The sequence below is a fragment of the Macrotis lagotis genome, chromosome X (genome assembly GCF_037893015.1).
Source record: "Macrotis lagotis isolate mMagLag1 chromosome X, bilby.v1.9.chrom.fasta, whole genome shotgun sequence".
NCBI lineage: Eukaryota > Metazoa > Chordata > Mammalia > Peramelemorphia > Peramelidae > Macrotis > Macrotis lagotis.
In genome coordinates, this window is record NC_133666.1 from 261,571,295 (window position 1) to 261,584,222 (window position 12,928).

The window sequence follows — 12,928 nt, forward strand, 5'->3', positions numbered from 1 at the left end:
GTGTCTACCAGGCACAGAGCATTGTCTTAGCTACACATGTGTGTGTACAATGTGAAGGAAAAGGCAACCAATCTTTGAGAAGTTCAAAATCCATTTGCCTAAGCCAAGTACTCAAGACAATTTAAGATATTCTCCCCAAAGAAGTATTCTTCCTCATTGGGGCCTTTATTTCTGCCCTAAATTTCCTGATGTTTCCCCTATCTTGGATACATTTTCCGTTGACCCTTCTTATCACACAAAGACACCATTCTGTTACTCTACTCTTTGAGATAAATAAAAGGGAACCTTAAAGGGATAAATGAACACACACACACACACACACACACACATATACATATTTTTATCACAAACTTTCTTTAAAAAGAATGTTCTATTCTTGGGACTCATTCTAATTTCCTTAACACATTCTCTCTTCATCTCCTTGAGGTTTGGTTGCCTTTTCCAAGTGTCCTGGAATTGTTCCCTCCAAGGTTCTCTCCAACCACCTTGCTTAATTGCCAAATCTCCTGGCTTTTTTCTTAGTTTTCTTTCTAGCCTTCCCTAATGGTTTTCAAATCTATTAGCTCTCCCTTCCTTTCTCTTCCTTGGTTTCTCTTTTTGTGGTTTCTCAAAAGCAACATTTGAAAGCTTGGAGTCATCTTTGACTCTATTACCTTAGTCTGCTCCCCCCTTCCCCCCAATACCTCAAATCCTATTATTTAAGTCCTGTTGATCCAATTGTAATGGTTCTCCCTTTTTCTGTTGCTCCTACCCATTCTATTACTACCTTTATCACTTTGAACTTGAATTGTCTCCTAATTGGTCTTCCATTCCAATAAACCCTAATGCTACTGCCTTTATGTACTGTGTACATAAAACTTTCCTGCTTTAAAAAGTCTCCATCTTACTGAATAAAATCTGAACTCTATAACTTCAGGTACAAGGCACTCCAGAATATGAATTTAACATAATTTTACTACTTCATCTCACACTTCATTCTTATTTGGACCCTTCACTGCAGGCAAACTGGTATATAATAGTGCCTTTATTGTTGGCACCAATTTCTCCTTTCTTCTTGATACCATTTTCTCCCTTTACTCTCTTAACACTGCTCTCTCCTGGTTTTCTTCATGTCTACCAGCTAGCTTCAGTTTTGGCTAATTACTCCTCCCAATCAATTAACCATGGTTATCCCCTCAAAACTCTATCTTTAGCCCTTTCTTCTTTCCCTTGGTAATCATGTTATGCCCACTCTCATTTAATTGACCAAATACTTATTAAATGTCTACTATGTTTTAGGCACCTGGGAGCTGGAGACAAAAAAGCTAAACAGTCCCTGTCCTCAAAGAACTTACATTCTACATAGGGATATCATGGGAATACAAGTAAATAACAAGGGTAATAAACTTAAAATAATTTGAAGTGAGAAAGAGTTCTAATAACTGGAGTTATCTAGAGAACCCCGCTATATAAGAAGTGATACTTCAGCAGTGCTATGTAGAAAAGCCTAGGATATAGAAAGACAAAAGTGAAGTGGGATTGCAACACACTGAACAAAGGTACAGAGGCTTGAGGTGACTCTCAAGTCAGTTTGATTGGAAAGGAGAGAGAATGAAGAGGATTCATTCCATTTCATTCCATCTTTGCTTTTTTTTGCAGATGATTCCCAGATCGGTATAGTGATTATTTCTCTCTCTCCTATCTTCATTCCTGAATCTCCAATTGTATATTCAACATCTTGATCTGTATAGTTTTTCACTACTTCAAAATTGACACATCTGAAACTAATGTTTCTTTCAAAATTTTTCCCTTCTCCCAACATCCTTAATTCTAGAGCTGGCATTGTCCACTATCCTCACAGACTCCAAATTTCTAACTCATCCTTGACTCTTCCCTCTCCCTTTACTTCTAAATCCCAGTCATTGTCCAAGTCATGTTAGGTCTACATCCTTCATAGGTCCTCTACTCTTCAATCATGCGGTCACAACTCCAATTCAGGTCCTAATTTTCATTTTCTGGGCTATTGTAATAGTCTTGTCATTGGTCTCCTTGATAGTCTCTTTCAAAGTAATCATAACACAGTTTCTAAATAATCTTAGAAGATTGCAGGAAGAGAGTACAGGTCTGATCATGTTGTTCCCTTGATTAAATGCATTCAGTGACAAGGTTTTCTGTAAGACAAACCTCCTTAGTTTAGCAATTAAGATATTCCAAACTCTGGCTGTAAGCTACCTTTTCAACTTTATCTCACTTTCCTTCTCTCTCTTACAACTAAATTCAATTACTAGATATTCACTAAAATGATTTTAGAATGCTCTCCTGTTCTCCAAAGGCCTAGGACTCTGATTCCAAACGTCATTTTTTTTTCTGCAAACAGGCCTTCTTTCACCAAGTCATCCTTTTATGATCTCCCTAGTGATCTCTAGTGGCACCCAAATGCCTGTCATTTTTATCTGATAAGTCTCAGGTACTGTTTAGTGTTGTGTTCTGTCTCTGCAGCAATACTATAAATTATTTGAGAAAAAGTCAGAATTCTAGTTCTGTCATATAGAAGCAAGAAATGTATACTTGATATTTAATCCTGATGTCCTCATGTTCCTTCTCTGTAAAAAGACTGTTTTGGGCTAGATCTGTAAATTAATAGATTGTCAGGGCTGGAAGGGGCTTTAGAGATTATTGAGTCTAACCCATTTCATTTTACAGAAAAGAAATCTGAGGTTCAGACTTGCCCAACTTTCCTTCTGGTGAGTGACAAAACTGAGACTTCCTAAGGAGACTGGGAGATATGACATGACTTCACCAAAGTTGCATAGGTGATAAACAGCAGAATTGGAACTTGAACCTGGTTCTTCTATCTCGTTCACTGTGCCAGTTTGGGATTCTTTGATTCCTAGGACCTAGCTAGTACAGTATCTTATGAATAATTAGTGCTCTATAAATGTTTATAGATGATGAAAGGCAAATTGGTGTTCTTTAGGGAATGTATTGAGTGAAGCAGGGAAGTCAGTTGGGTTGAAAATGAGAAACTTCCTGAAAGATGTGGGGTTTAATCTAGGTTTTGAAGGATATGAGGAACATATAATTGGGCTTGGAGGTTTGGGGAAAAAGAAAGCATCGGGGATATGGATTATATGGAGAGAGAGAATGAAAGAATTACCTACAATTCATGGGCCAACAGTTCAGTAGAACTTTTTTTCTTTTCTTTTCCTTTTTTTTCCCCCTCACTCCCCAGAGATGACTATCATTGTCAAATAGCAATATCCCTATATGCAAAATTATTAAATATAAATTTCTATCAGTTCTTTCTGTGGATGCAGGTAGCTTCTTTCTTCATAAGTCCTTTGCAATTCATTTGAGTATTTGTAATAGTCTTATTTTCTCGAAGTCACTCTTAAAACAAAACTTTGTTATTGAATACAATGTTCTCCTGTTTCTATTCATTTTCCATTTTCTTGAGAAACATGACTGAAAGCAGATTAAGAAGAGCACAGTGTCTCAGCTATAAATGCTTGAAGAGAGTCACAAATTGAGTGAAAACCTAATTCAGTGATGTGAATACTGCATGAAGGAGGTGGCATTGAATTCTTTTCATCAGCTTATTAACATATAATTCTTTTCAGGGTTTTAAAGGTTATAAATGAAGAAAATATACATACATGAATTTTTGAGGGACTACCGTATAATATTTTTTATATTATAGCTGGGTTTGGATTTTTCATCTTCAGTTAGAGATTGATCACTACTTATGAAGAGGCCCTGATTTGGAGCATTAGAAGCCAGATCAGAAGAAACCAAAAAGGAAGATATGGCAGCCACATGAAGAGAGAAGAAAAGAGTCAGAAAGAGTGGGGACTACCCCATTTATTTGAAATTAGCAGAGCAGAGTGCAATAAGGAACATAATTACTTCAGGCAGAGCTTGATGAGAACTCATTGAAGCCAGTCAAGTCAATCAGTCAATAGGCAACCACTCTCAATATTTTTGCTTAAAAAACTCCAAAAAAGGGTCATAAAGAGTTGGACACAACTGAAAAAGGACTGAACAACTGTGAACTGTGCTAAGGTTGAGGCTATAAAGGAAGGGGGGTAAGTCAACCCCAGCCCTATACCTCCATCTTCCTCCTGCCCCCATCCAAAACAAAACAAAACAAAAAAAACACCCAGTCCCTTATCTCAAGAAATTCACAGTTAAATGTAAACAGTATAAATTGGAGATGATCCTAGTAAGCACTAAGGCACAACATTAAAAGTGATAGTGACTAACTCTGTACTTACTGTTGAGAGATCACTGAAGTGGAGAATTCTGTAGATGCTAAGAGCTTTTGATGGAAGTAAGAGTTTGGTTATGTGAAGAGTTAACTGGGCTTGTCTGTGTTGCTCTTAAGTACCACACACCTAGAGAAAAGTAAACTCCTTAAAAATCAGCTTTTGTTGTGTCAGGGAGAGAAAGGCATTGCTATGATGCTGTGGACTTGAAAGATCAGAAAGGTAGTGCTGATATGCTGATATCGATAGGAAAATTTCAAAGGCAGGAAACTTGTCTGTTGGCATGAATGTGTATTTTGTGTGGGTACTGGCTTTTATAATTTTGTTTTGTTCAAACTAATACTTGTTGAGGACTGTGCTGACTAGATATTGTGGTTGTTCAAAATAATTTTATGAAATGCTTCTCAAGCCTATCATTCTTTAGCCAACAAATACAAAATCTATCTTAGGTCCCATTTCCATTAAATTTTTACTGTAAAATCAAGTACATTTTATTTTTTCTCATTTGTCATCTTCCATGTATATATTGTTAAATGGCACATTTTGTCATTTAATTATACTTACTAATACTTCTAGATTTGGAACTTCCATGTCCCCAACTAATAATAGCTTAAATTCCCAAAGCAAGTTGAGGTAGAAGTTATTAACACAGGCAATAATAATAATAATAATAATAATGATAGTATCTAGCATTTATAAAGCACTTTCTAAATATCTGGGACATATTTATAAAACCTTTCTGGATGATAGATGCTCTTATTTCCATTTTACTGAGGCAGGCAGCAGTTAAGTGATTTGTCCAAGTTCTAATAGCTAGGAAATAATTAAGCCCACATTTGAATTAAGGTCTGATTGGACCCCAAGTCTATTCAGAGTCAGTTTAGTCAATCATCATTTATTAAGTGCCTGCTATCAAATGAGATAATGGTAACCTATCGATTAACCCAGCACCTCTCAACTACTAGGTGAATAATAAATGTTTGTTTCCTTCCCACCCCTACTATGTGTTAGGCACTATGCTAAGTGCTAAAGATAAAAAGAGAAGGCAAAGACAAGCAAACAAAATGAAGCATGCTCATCTGCACACACACACACACATATAGGCATACACACAGACTCCTCTCAAGTAGCTCAGTCCCCCAGACTGAGATAACATGAAAACAACAAGGTGCAAACATAAGTACAGGATAAATTGGGGAAAATCAATAGAGAGAAGGTGCTAGAATTAAGAGACTTTGGAGAACCCAGAATGTGGAAAGGAGGAGTAAGAACATTCCAGGCATGGGGTACAAGTTTACAAGCATTTCCCACATTTTCTATTTCTATAGCAAGACAAAAGGATGGAAGTGGTGTAGTGGAAAAATTGCTAATCTGGAAGTCAGAGAGCAATTTTTAAACTGACCTGCATTCAAATCCTGTTTCTTGTGCTTAGAGCCTTAGGCTCTCATCTGTGATCCTGGCTAAGTAGTAACATCTCTGAGACTCAATCGCCTCATCTGTAAAATAATGATATTGGGCTACAATTTCTTTCAGCTATAAATCTGTGATTCATATATTCTGTTTTCTGATGCATCTAATATTTTAGTCACTCTTTAATTCTATCTCCCTATCTGACATCCTAGAAGACATTGCCTATCTTCTAAAGGCTTTCTATTCTTGCTAATAGAAATTTTGAAAACAAAAAAGTCCTCTTCATTGATAGAGGTATCATTGAAAAATGCATTCATTATATTTAGAGAATGATAATTAAACAAAAATTTAGTAGTGTTTATTCATTCTGATCAAGTTAAAAATCATCTTAGAAGCTCATATCTTTATATGGAAAACACAAAACCCACACATAAGGCATACTTATTTTTTTTGCAAGGCAGTGGGGTTAAGTGACTTGTCCAAGGTCACACAGCTAGGTAATTATTAAGTGTCTGAGGTCAGATTTGAACTCAGGTTCTCTTGACTCTAGGACTGGTGCTCTATGCACTGCACCACCTAGCTGCCCCAAGGCATACATATTTTTCTCTAATCTTTGAGAATTAAAATTTATTCAAAAATATGTTTAAAGAGATAGTGTTGGGGATAGCTAGGTGGATAGAGCACTGGCCCAGGAGTCAGGATAACCTGAGTTCAAATCCAGCCTCAGCCACTTAATGTTTACCTAGATGTGTGACCTTGGGTAAGTCACTTAACCCCATTGCCTTGAAAAAAACAAAAAAAAAGAATTAGTGTTAAACCATATACTTTATTATGTATGAGGAGAAGTACATAAGTGTGTAAGTGACAACTGTTTGACTTGGCATATATATTTTTGAAGATGTTTGCCCTTCCAAAGTTGGAATTCCCAGACTGAGAATTTGTAATAAATCATTACTCACGTGGAAATCAGCACATGTTTAATTTGTACTAGGTTTAATTAAACTTGTAGTCTTCCCTGAAATAGTTCCTAATTTCTTTTTGTCCATCTTACTCCATCTCTCTGATATATATATATATATATATATATATATATATATATATATGCGACCTATGATTTCATTTGTGTACTGAACTCTGGATAGATAAATTCCCTTCACTAATCCATATCTGTAACTAACTTAGAGTCTCAGAGAATTGTGTAGGGATGATAAGGGGTTAAAGGACTTGCCGTGGATAATATAACATGAACTTAGCAAAGGCTGCATTTAGCCTTTCTGGTACCAAGGCCATCCTCCACATTGTTTCTCTTATTTGTATTTTACAAATACATGTAAAAAAATTAGGCGTGTTTTATTCATTCCTTACATTGACTTACATTGTGGAAATGCTTAATAAATAAGTGAATAGATGACAGTGAGAAATCTGAGTTACAGAACCATTTGCTTCACAAATCAAAATGTGTCAAGGATTGACTTTAATATTAAGCTCTACAGGAAAATGGTTTTTTAAAAATATATTTGCTATTCTTCACATCAATTTTATGATTTTTTCTTTAGAAAAGAGTGTTTTTTCCAAAATCTCCATCCTACACACAACATACTCACACAAATACATACATAAACACTCATATATACATACACACTAACACACTCATACAACCCTCCCCCCACATGCCCACTCACACAGATATATAACACATATCTATAGTCACACATGCACCCATATACACATGCACACAGAGTTTCTGGACTTGTAGCATGAATCCTTGAATGAAAGACCTTGAGTTACATTGTGAGATTTCTTGTTTTCTTTTTGTTTTATTTTCCTCGATTGTAAAATGAAAAACCTTGGATTGGATTTTCTCAAAGACCCTATTAGCATGAATATGTTTCAGGATGCTAGAAAATCACTGGCTTTCAGTTTGGGGCAGGACAACATGTTACAATACATACTCTTAAAGTCATTTCATTTTGCCAAAACCCAGTTCTTCTGTTAGGGCACATGCCTTCCTAAAAGTAGAAGTGCATTCTCTTCACTAAAGCAGACAGTTATCTAAAGTTCCTGGTTACAGGTTGATGTCTCTCTCTCTCTCTCTCTCTCTCTCTCTCTCTCTCTCTCTCTCTCTCTCTCTCTCTCTCTCTCTCTCTCTCTCCCCCCTTTAATAGCTTGCTCCTTCCTTCCATAGGCTGATAGCAAACTCTGTAGTATTTACTTCATCTCTGGGGCCAAAGGCACTTAGATCCTGAAAGGGAAATTGCACAAGAAAGCAATCCCTAATAGTAATCCCTATGCTTTACTCATTTGCAAATTGCTTTGTGTTTTCTCTCTGAATCAACTGTCCAGACTTAGACACCCTCTTGCAGTCTCTTGTAATTCCTCCTGACACTTTCACTGAATAGTGAAAAAAAAGAATAGATGGATAGATGACCTCAGATCAAATTTATCACTATTACTCAAGAAGTAAGGGGTAGGGAGTATAAATGGGATCAAGAAGCTGGAGATTGAATTTAGTAGAGAACCAGGACTCAGGCAATCAAAAGAGAGGAAAAAACTAAGTAAAATATGGTACTTAACATTAACTAAAGGTATATTTTTTGAATCTTGCCTTTTGGAGGACTGCCCAGGCCTCTGCCTTTTGAAGAATTCCATGTCTTCTAGCTATGTGTTTGTTTAAAGCTAATTTCTTACAACTTAAGAAATTTAAAGTTTGAAAGTAGTTGCAAGTACCATTTAAGCAGCTAATTAAAGTGACAGGATTAGCAATTATCTTTACCACTGGTCAATCAACTTTATTTTTAATTTTTTTCTTCATCAGTCTGTATAAGTAATTATAACTGGTTCTCTGATCTCATGTTTTAGACATTCAGTTAATATCTATTGCTTTATTTTTTAACTGTTTTTACATTTCCTTAATTTCAAAATTCATAATTCTCCCCTCCCTTACAAAGAGAGCTATCCCTTGTAACAAAGAACAAAAAAGAGAGAGGAAAAAAGGCATTTCAGCAAAACTAATCAACACTGGTGCATCTAGGTGGGGCAGTGGTTAGAGCACTGGCCCTGGAGTCAGGGAGGACCTGAGTTAAAATCTAGCCTCAGACACTTAATAATTATCTATCTGTGTGAGCTTTGGCAAATCTCTTAACCTCATTGCTTTGCAAGCCCCCCCGCCCCCCCCCCAAAAAAAACCACAACCTAATCTATACATCAGCTGAATCTCATGGTATATGTAGTGTTTTTGTTGTCACTATTTCTATTCTGGGTTCTGCTTGTTTTACTTCATAGAAATCTAAGTGACACAGTAGATAGAGCTCCAGGTCTGAGTTCAAATGCAACCTGACACTGTGTGATCCTAGGCAAATCACTTCACCTCTAATTACCTCAGTTTCCTCATCTGTAAAATGAGGATAATAATAATAACACCTACTCCCAGGTTGTTCTGAAGATCAAATGAGATAAAATTTGTAAGGTGCCTAGCACTTTAGGTGTTAGCTATTATATATTAGCTATTAACTATGTACATTTCTGTATTCATAATTGCTATAACTTATATAACAGTAATAGTCTGTTGCATTCAAATATTATACTTTGTTTAGACATTTTTTAAATTATTGGACATCTACTTTGTTTCCAATTGTTTGCTGTATGAGAAATGCTGCTATAAAAATTTTGGTTTAATTGTTTCTGTCTTTTGATCTTATATACCCAACTTTGAGATCTCTTGGTCAAAGGGCATGGATATTTTCTTCACTTTCTTAGTATAATTTCAATTTGCTTTCCAGAACGATTAAATCAATTCACAGCTTTGCCTATGATGTATTTGCCTCTTTTTTCCATAACTCCTCCAATATTGACTATTGCCATCCTTTGCCTTATTTGCCAACTTTAGGGTGAAGGTAAAGCCTGAGTTTATGAATGGCATTTCTCTTATTAAGAATTTGGGATATCTTTTTCCTATGATTGTCAATATTTTTCAGTTCTTTTTTTTGGGAACTGTTTGTTTATATCTTTTAATCTCTTATTTACTGGGATGTATGAAGATTACCTTAAAAGAAACCCTAATAAATACTTTGTGAAGTTCATGGGAATGACTAATTTCTTCTGAATGACCCTCTTTGTTCCTTTTAAAATGTATATTAGGATATACACTAAAGCACTTACAAAAAACTGACGTTTTAATAGCCCTCTTACATTTGCTAACCAATTTCAAGTCTTCCTCAGTCCTGATAGTTTGAGAAGTTTTGTAGGTGTTATTATACCCATTTTTTCAAGTGACAAAATTGAGGCTGATAGTAAATAATTCCTCCAAGATCACCTCACTGATATGTGGGAGACAGGAAACAAACCTAGTTCTTCCTAATTCCAAGTCCCTTTTGCTACCACCCACTCACTGCCAAATACTTAGAACCTTTCAGATAAATAAATTGAAGGACTACATCAACAACTATATTATTTATTTGAAATGACAGGAACTTTTATTATTCCCTGTATCCTGCCCCAAGTTTGGTGCCAAAGCTTTCTATGGCCAGAGAAATTTGTTTCCCGGTTGGTTAAACATCCATTTTTAATGGTATGCTTTAGTTCCAAAGTGGACTGAATTGTTGTTTTTGAAGGGACTGTGTCTATGGAAAATGAGACCCCTTTGTGTTGTAAGCTCCTCTGCCTGTTGATCATTGGAACTTTCAACCATTCTAGGAATGTGGTGATTTCTAAGGCCCTTTTCTTCTTCCTGTGACTCTAATAATGAAAAACTTTTAAGAAAATCATTTAGAATAGGAATATATTGAGTCAAAATACCAGTTTTCCTTATTTTAAAATTGTTTTTGTTTATCATCCTGTGATTTTTAGATTTAATAAAGTGTTAGGATACAGGGCCTTTTAGGGAGTTTAAAAACAACATATGAACTGAAGCCAAAAATGTGAATTATAGCATTAGCTAAAGTCTTTAAACTTGAAAAATTCCTCGAGACTTTGTAAGTGAAGCTGGCAAATATAATCTTTCATAACATTTCTAATTCTAGACACAAATAACAATTAAGTGACCTTTATTGAAGATTTAATAAGTTCCTGTTTTCTAAGTTGACAAGAAAAAGTTAAAAGTACAGATCAAGGTTAAATGGTGGAAAGACAAAAAATGAAAGAGTATAAATAAATTGTAACTTCTAAATTCCCTTAATCTGTTTCTGTGTCTCTTATGACTGTGATATTTTTATTTTTAAAAATTGATAGAATATTGAGTATTAGAGCTAGAAAAGCACCTGAAAAAGCACCTGTTGCACATACTTCTTTCAAAAAAGAAAGTGAGAAAGTGAGAAAATCAAGTTCCCAAAGAGAGATGTATCTTACTCAAGGTTCACATAAGTGAATGAGTTGGGGAATAGAAATTGGAGATTCTCTATCACAACTCTCTGTGGTTTCTATGATATCATAGAGGAGTTTGTTTATTCTCACTTTTTCTTTTTTCTGCTTTTATCTCTCCTTCATTCTTTCTCATTTGGCATATAATAAACAAATATTCAATAGTAGACTGGATTAGGCTTTAACAATTATTTTCTAGCAGTTAGTTAATGTTCCAGGCACTGTTACTAAGCTCAGGAGAGAGAAAGAATAGAAGCATAAGACAGACAAGCTAGTTTAACTGAAGCTGCAGGGCTTGAGAGAGAGAGAGAGAGAGAGAGAGAGAGAGAGAGAGAAATGGAGAAGGGAAAGTCAGGTTATCATTACCACCTTCACTACCATATCTCTTCAGATCCTGAAGAAGACAACTCAAGACCCTAAGCCTAGAGTCTTGCAGTGTCTACTTCACCCTCAGACTGCCTCCAGCACAGACCTTCCCACAGCATCAAGGAGGCAGAAAAATAATTAATGTGGAGAGAAGGCCTATCTTCCTTTCTGCTACCTGATGCTGCTGTTTAGTCATTTCAGGTGGTTCAGACTCTTCATGACTCCAGTTGAGGTTTCCTGGCAGAGGTACTTGGAGTGATTTGCCATTTCATTCTCCAGCTCATTTTCCTGATGAAAAATTGAGGCAAACAGGGTTAAGTGACTTTCCCAGGGTCATACAACTAGTAGTATCTGCGATCAGATTTAAATTCAGGTCTTCCTCCATCTTCCATCCTCCATCCTCATTCTGCCTCTAGCTGCCTTGCTGACAAAGTGCCATCATCTGACAGATAAATGCAAAAACTCTGCTGTGACCACTGATCCTGATACCTGTATAGCCATCAGTCATGGAGAGAATGGTAGGTTGATATTTATGTAGAGAAGGGACCAACCATTTCTACCAACTGCAACTTTCAGGATGGGCAAAACAACTTAGGCATCTTAAGGTTCCTTGCTGAAGCATTAAGACACCCTTACAGAAAGACAGGAGGCAGCATGTGCCAGGCAAGTCAAACCACTACTACTTTGATCAGTGTCTTCCCTCAGATTCTAATGGAGACAGCCCAGAACTCAAAAAAGAGCCTTGGAATTGGCAATGCCTCCAGCCCCATGCCCTCAGTCATCATCCTGAAAAATAGTCCTTGTGGAGATGCAGCCTGGCAACTGATCCTGCAAGAGCCTAGAAAAGAAAACTCATCACTCAACTCTTAATTGGCATTGTCAAGTGGTTTGATATAAAAAAAGTTAGGGTTTTATCAGTGAAAATGCCATTAAAAAAGAGAGATTGCCATCTGCCTTGCTACTGTACTGTAAGAACCAAGTGACCTTTCCCCTGACACAAAGCTAAAACCTTTCACATAAGATATCTTCCCCATTTGACTGTGGGCTTTTTTGAAAGCAAAGATTTTCTTTTGCTCTTTGTATCTCCTAAGCTCAGCACAGTGCATAGTGCATAGTAGATACTTAATAAATGCATAGTGGCATAGTGGATAAAGCACTGCCCCGGAGTCAGGAGTACCTGGGTTCAAATCCTGTCTCAGACACTTAATAATTACCTCGCTGTGTGGCCTTGGGCAAGCCACTTAACCCCATTTGCCTTGCAAAAACCTAATAAACAAATAAACAAACAAACAAATAAATAAATAAAATGACTGATACAAAGGACAAAAACATGATCCCTGTTCTCACAGAACATACACTGTAATGGGAGAGGTGATATTTATAATTAGGTATATGCAAATATATAAGTGCAAATGGAAGTCATTATGAAAGAGGGAAGTATTAGCAGCTAGATAGATGAGAAAGCCTGCAGAACTTGGGCTTTGAGCTTAGTCTTGAAGCAAGAAAAAAGAAGCTCTGTATCTTCCCAGTCTTTTTCCTGTAAGAATCATAGG

At 36.3% G+C, this 12,928-nt stretch overlaps 1 protein-coding gene across 2 annotated transcripts in view; it reads left to right on the plus strand.

Moving 5' to 3' along the window:
• The window catches only part of ELOVL7 (ELOVL fatty acid elongase 7), a 108,563-nt gene that overhangs the window by 940 nt on the left and 94,695 nt on the right, over positions 1 to 12,928 (plus strand). The gene's annotated exons all lie outside the window — the stretch shown is intronic.